General features: G+C 38.0%; 1 pseudogene; it reads left to right on the forward strand.

Moving 5' to 3' along the window:
• The first annotated feature begins 2,832 nt into the window (after positions 1 to 2,832).
• On the forward strand, positions 2,833 to 3,928 carry LOC149178883 (lysine-specific demethylase JMJ27 pseudogene; annotated as a pseudogene).
• Positions 3,929 to 7,468: the final 3,540 nt, after the last annotated feature.

The raw sequence follows: 7,468 nt of genomic DNA on the forward strand, positions 1-7,468 counted from the left end.
AAACATCCCAACATGAGGACTCAGATACATATCTTGGAAAGGAATCTTCAAATGGAACCCGATCCAAAAAAAAATAGACAAACGTAAAAGAAATCGATCAAGACCCAAGAACAGATACAAAAACTCATTATGGGTATTGATATATATTGGGATAATGTGGTAAAGATGAAGCATAAGGTATTGGTGGACCACTGGGAACACATTAGGATGTCTAGTGGACAAATGAAAGAATGGGTGCAGAATGTTGGTTCTGTATTGTTGGAAATAGACCGAAGGTAAGCATGCTCCTCAATAGTTGGTTTGGATTCCACTTCATGAGAGTGGAAGATGCAGATAGGATTGGCTCAATCTCATGCGTGAAAGGTAGGGGATTTTTATGCTTGTAGAATTAGACGGTCAGATTTAATCCTATTAAAGAAGATCCCCAGCGAAAATACATATGGGTTAAACTCCCTAGCCTTCCTTTGGAACTATGGACCAAGAAGGAAATCATGGAAATTGCCAACAAGATAGGAAAATTCTATTATGTCAATGAAGGGTGTGCTGGCCTTCTAGAAAAATGAGTAGCATGGTTTTTCATTGAACCAGATTCCATAGAAGGTCTCCTGGCTACCCTTGATATCTATTAGAGTACACAATCTATCATAAAACGAGTGGATTACTGGGGAACCCCTTTTAGATGTTTGGGATGCCATAATACCATACATCTAATAGCGAAATTCCTACATAGACTTGGTTGGGATGACATCAAAATGTATGGTAAGGCTATAGGCATAAATCAAAATCATACTTTTCCCAAGAAAGAACATGCCCCTTGGGAGCTGCCAAATGAAGTGTAGGTGCCTGCGCTAGAATAAGTTCCTATAAACAATAGTAGTAGAAAGGATAACAGTATGTCGACTCCAGGAATTAATACTCAAGAAATAGATTCCCAAGATAGGCCATATGGACGGGGAAACTCGGCGAATAATGAAGATAAAAATTTCACTCCGGAGGTTGGCCAAATTCGATATATTACAAAAGGAAATGAACCCAGTTGACATCCAAAATTGAGGCCTTATGCAACATATCCTTCTCAACATGATAATATACAAGCAAATACTTCCCCTGTCTTAATTGATGTTGATGTGGAAAATCTAAAAATGGATGAATCACTGGGCCTCGAATCGTTATCAATTAAGAAGACCTTTTTCAGGAGACAAAGTCTTTTAATAATATGGATTTCCCTAGAAATGGATCAACTAAGAAGAAAAAGGATACTAAATACAAAAATATATCCTCATGTAATGGAGTTGGGTCAGAGCTCAACACTTACTTTTCTGAAACCAATGAAGCAACTCTCTATCCAAACATTGATCTAGGAACTTCTTATTACTAATACGAAGAAACAAAGACCTCATCTTCACGGGTCCTTATAGAAGACTATCCCGTAGCAACCCAATCTAATTGAGGATCATGTCATTAAATATCAGAAGTTTTGGATCACTACAGTCTTGTCAACACTGCATAATATAATTCAAACCAGAAAGCCTGCTTTGGTGTTGTTACAGAAAACAATGGTAGATAGGGGCAAAGTTCAGAATATCCTCTTGATTTTATGCCCAAATTGGGCGGTCTACACAACCAATCCACTAAGGAATTCTGGAGGTCTTTCCGCTATATGGAATCCCAAAATTTTCTCCCTTTTGGCTTACAAATCCTTCGTTGGCATCATTTTATCGGGATATTGTCGGGGTTATTTGACAAGATTTCGTATCCTTAATCTATATGCTCCATATGAAAATAGAAAATAATTCTGGAAGGTAGTAAAAATTCTATTGTAACTATTTTTAATGCTGCAACAAATGAAGTTTTGTCACATCCACTTTGCTTCTAGCCATCATCATTCATACCATGTCCAAGCAAGTTGAAGCAACTTATTCATTCTATATCAGCAATATACAGATAGGAAGTGTTTTAGACTACACTCTTGCTTTCATGAGTGTAGCCTTGGACATGGTGCGTGATAAATGGGATCCAACTCTAAAGAAAGGTTTCATCGACATTACTTCCTCAAGAGATTTCTATTGGATTTATAGCAGCCTTCAATTTGTATTTTGTGGAGAGATGATTGAAGATTTAATAGGAAATCAACAACGATTTGGTGATTTAGTAGCTTGGGGAGGTTGTACAATAATATACTTGCTTTGTCAACAACTTCACTTTGACCTATTTGACTTTGTGTATACAAATATTAATGCTGTAGAAGTGGATAATGTAGTAATAACATATTTGACATCAAGAGAAACATCAAAACCAACGAATTATGGGTAGGATCTGGAAAATGCAAAGAAGTCGAGAACATTGAACGATCACGTCTTCTCAATGCTAAAAGCACATTCTTCCGCTAAAGATAGAATTGATGTGCAATCAAGCAAATTGATGTCACACATATATTCTTGGATGTCTGTTATGGAATATAAAAATAAGGCATTAGGTGAACCAACAATAAAGCCGGAGATTCCTAAAGCCAAACTTAATGCAGATGAGCATCTGTTCTGTGACAACTGCAAGACATCAATTGTTGATTACCATCGGAAATGCCCATATTGTTCATATGATCTTTGTCTCAGTTGTTGTCGGGGGCTCCGAGAAGGTTGTCAACCAGGTGGTGGTAAAGCAGAATTAGCCCAACAGCAGTCTACAGATAGAGGTTATTCTAGAGAGGGATTACCAAGAAATAAGCAAACAAAGGTGTCGGGCGGAAGATCAGGTTGGGAGCTTCACTCCCAGGTTACTAGCAATAGCACTGTAGACCCTACAGACAGATTACCAGATTGAAGGCTAATAGTGATGGTAGCATTCCATGCCGAATATGGTGGCTGTGGTTGTCATTTATTAGAATTAAAACGCATTTATAGAATGAATATGATTGCAAAACTTGACAAAGAGGCAGAGGAAATGGCCAGCACCTGCAAAGTCGCAGAGGGCTTGAAAATTTCTCACTCCTGTACCTCATGCTTCAAGTCTGGTTCTTATGGGAAAAATGGATATTCTGAAAGGAATTTACGCCAAGCAGCTCATAGGAAGGACAACAGTGACAATTATTTGTACTGTCCAACTGTACAGGATACTAAAGAAGAAGGCCTTGAGCATTTCCAGAAACACTGGATTAGAGGTCAACCGGTCATTGTGCAGAATGTTCTTGAAGGCACTTCCAGTCTGAGCTGGGACCCATTGGTCATGTTGCGGCCTGTTCGAGAGACTATGAATGGCAAGTTTAATGAGGAGACAAAGATAAAGGCCATTGATTGCTTAAATTGGTGTGAAATTGAAATCAGCGTCAACGTACGCAGATGGTCAAATGCATAAAAATGGTTGGCCTTTGATGTTGAAGCTGAAGGATTGGCCACCACGAAATTTCTTTGAAGAACGTTTACGACGCCATAGAGCTGAATTCATTAATGCATTGCCCTTTCATGAGTACACACATCCTGAATGGGGCCTTCTTAATCTGGCAGCAAAGCTTCCTGATAATTGCTTAAAGCCTGATATAGGACCCAGAACTTACATTGCTTATGGGACAAGTGAAGAACTTGGCCGAGGTGATTCTGTTACTAAGCTGCACTGTGATATGTATGATGTGGTAAATGTATTGACTCATACAGCTGAAGTCAAGTTCCCAGGGTGGCAGCAACTTAAGATAGATAAAATTCAAAGATCATTAAGAGCATTAGACTCGGAAGAACTTTATGAAGACTCAGATAGGATTGGAAATTCCTTTGGTGAAGAAGAGAGAGGAAAAACAACTAAAATTGAGGCATCATCATTTGATGTTTCTGTGTCTCAAAGCAACAGAAAAGTTTCTTCAAGTCAAACTATTGATGAATGCCTTAATGATAATGACATTGAATCTAGTTTGAGGGCAAAGTCTCTTGATCTCTGGTAAGATCCATATTACAGTTCCACATTTGATTGGCTGGATGGGGAGGATCAGTTTTTTCTGGGATTCCATGGTTGGTAGTTCTATCCACCATATTCACAGAGACAAAAATTATCTGGCAGATTCACTGTCTAAAACAGGTCTACAGGATGCTACTGGTTTTTGGTTTTTGCAAGTTCTATCTGAGGGAGTAAGCTATCATATCCAAGAGTTTATTTTGCCGGACTTCTAGTTTCATTTCTGTTTTCTTCACAGGTTTCCATGGACGGGTCTCTGATCTTTATGTGGCTGTTTCTTTTATCATCTTGTTTACGGATGGTGTACATGATGTTTCTGTACATCCATATGTTTCCTGTTTCTCTATGTGATCATGTTTTGTTTTGGAGATCTCCCAGAACACTATGTTTCAGTCAAATTTTCCTTAGCTATTCACTGGAATTCTCCCATGGTGATTTCATCTGGTTTTCTCTGCAAATGGGAGTGTATATGATGTAAATTTTGAACTTTATATCCCTCATATAATAATATTCAGCGTTTTCATTCTGAAAAGGTTAAGCATAGCACATCAAGCCCAATCATGTCACTTTCTTGGTGCTTTTTCTGCCTGTAGCCATTCAGGTTTACTTGATGAGAACTGACATTATTTTCAAGCATAAGTCAATATTATGGAATTTTCCCCAGAGCAATGCAATATGCCCTTGGTTAAACTTTACAGTCTAAGTGGGTGCATGAATGATGCATATGGTGTTATTGAAAATCTATCTTTCACAAGTATTTACAGTTCCTTGCTTTACGCCTGTAGAATGCATGGAAATATTGAGAAATCAGACATGGAGATGATGTAGGTAGAGTCCAAAATTTTGGTTTGGCCAGCTATCGTTATATTGTTTTATATATTATTAATTCTAAGCCTGATGAAAATTGTAATGTTGCAACATATAATTAACCCTAGTATATCTTTCAGGTATGCAAGATGACATAAAGATAACTGTGACAATAGCTGGAATATTTAAGAACAATTGGCTGGCATTAGAAAGGAGAATATCGAATTCTGATGTTGGCATGAAAGATGATGCAAACAGAAAGCTAATCCTAAAGGTTACAATTGAAATAATATTGAGGAAATCACTCAAATTTTAGGACTGGTAAATGGTGGCACTCTATTTAGAAAATATTTTTGGGAACAAAGGCCAAATTCTATTACACTAAATGAAAAAATGTAGTAGGAGGTTTTAAATAACATATTGAAGAATAAAATTGAAATCTAGTGGTCGGATATTATGAGATTGAAAGCAAATTTTCCCAAAAAAGGCCCTACTTCCCTCCATATTTAGATATAAAAAATTCCTTTGTTTTTTGAGACAGACAAATCCATAACTAAGTCTTTCTCTACAACAAATCCATAACCGTGTTGAAGGGAGAAGTCTCTACAACTGTCTTATGAGGAGGACCTCTACGCTGTCAAAAGAGGTTCTAACTTTGAGTTTTCTTCAAGTCTGGGTACTTGTCTATGATTTATGGCACATATGCAAGCCTTGAAAGTTTGAGAATGCGCAATATGATTTATGGCACATATGCAAGCCTTGAAAGTTTGAGAATGCGCAAGAATAAACTCCTGGGATAAATACCCATTTGATTATAAGGACTTCTCCTACATTGATGTGAAAGTGTCAGCAAGGAAATTTGCAGATATCTTAACACAGAAACAAGCAATCACATTCCATTAAAATGCACTTAACTTTACATATGCCCAAAAGCAGAGGAAATAACTAAGCTGGAATCCGATCCAAGAAATGCCCCATATTATCATCCTATGCTTAGTAATGCTTACAAGGAAATGGGTTGGGTATGTGTTTAAAGTCTGTACAATCAAAAAGAAAGAATCTAAAGGTAGCCCCAACAATCTGAACAGACAACAAGATATCAGTTTACCAAGTCAATCTAATAATGTAGCACATATGGACTCATCTTGATATTGCTGCCTTGAGTTTACTTGGCTGCATACAATGGGCCAGTATCTTGAACACTGAGGAATCAGATGAACGCAGCTGATTTTATCTCTCTAGAGGTAGCACTGGTGTATTCTAGCTGTGTAAGTGTCATTTAATGAGGTTGCAACCTTTTACATATTACAAAAATACGTGAATAAATGGCAAGATCATAAACAACCACACAAACGGCAATTGTTTTCCATTGAGAAGAATCTATATACCCCTTTCAATGTCCTGCAAGGCAAGGACATGGATTGAAAAAAATATATATACTCTTCTCAAAATATTCCTAGTTCTCCAAGTTGCAACCGAGCCTCAAGAACTTAACAATTGTGAAGCATTGAAACCCATATTCTTGTATTCTGGTTTTCGTCATATGGTCATATGATTAAGAAAATTAAAAACTATACAAACATGTGTATCATATTGATAAAATCGGTATACCCCCATCAAGGTTTTGCGATGCAAGATCGGCTAGATTCACCCAGTTTTGGGTTGCGGTGTAGATATCCGTATACTGCTCAGCCACAACCAGTATTTTTTCCTTCATCGTTGTCTTAGCAAGTGCAGAAGTGCCAAGAACAAAAATTTTATGATTTTTTGGAAGGTCAATAGTCACGGGTGTTTTAATATAAGTTTAACCTTGAGATGACAGATTATGACGAAATCTGCAACGACGGGAATCTGGTAGGGTATACGACGGATGTAATGATTCTCGCTAGAGTGGGGAGAAGTTGATATGGTCCCTGTCGCTTCTACTTTCCTCGTTCTGCTATGATATCGCTTGTTGTGCGTTTTTCTACTTCTCTTTCCTCGTTTCTGCTATGGTCCCTGTCTCTTCTACTTCCGTCTCTGCAATTCAAATGTCTGTGTGTGCGATCGCAAATCTTCCCCATCCGCAGACGAAATGGCTAACCTTCACTCTACTCTCCACAAAAGAGATCTAATTTGTCAAGGTTTTTTACCCAAAGGATCCATCACCCCTAATGATTCATAAAATATGCCCTAAGCATAATCATAACTTTACAAAAAACGGGAGCGGAGGACCCCTTCTTAATCTCCACCAAAATCGGCACTAGGCGTACATGTGCCCCCTCTTGATCAATCATCTCCTCAAACCTTCGATTTGATGTGCAAACAAAAAAAGTAATTTAGGGGAAGTGGAGATGCCTTGAATTCATCCGCCCATTTTCAGTTATGATGGCATGTGAGCAATGTCAAAGATGATTGCAGGGCAGGAACTGATCAGGGAAAACTCTTTGATAACCAAAGAAAGTGGGATGGTACGCCTCGACAGAGAAATGCCCTCCAAATACTAATACTAATGAAAACTGTTGTGCCCCTCCATACAATGGAAAAATGATGATTCAAAAAAATTATTTTCGAGTTGAAGAGGTGACCCCAGGAACAAATTTTGTGCCCTCCATACAATCGAAAAACCCAGGAACAATTGTTTGCGCCCTCCATACAATCGAAAATGATTCAAAAGAAATTATTTTCGAGTTGAGGAGTGACCCAAGAACAACTAAGGAGGTGCCTGAGGTGGATATAGAGG

Source organism: Pinus tabuliformis, chromosome 4_1 (assembly GCF_031772625.1).
Source record: "Pinus tabuliformis cultivar Carrire ecotype Pingquan chromosome 4_1, CPIR1, whole genome shotgun sequence".
Classification (NCBI taxonomy): domain Eukaryota; kingdom Viridiplantae; phylum Streptophyta; class Pinopsida; order Pinales; family Pinaceae; genus Pinus; species Pinus tabuliformis.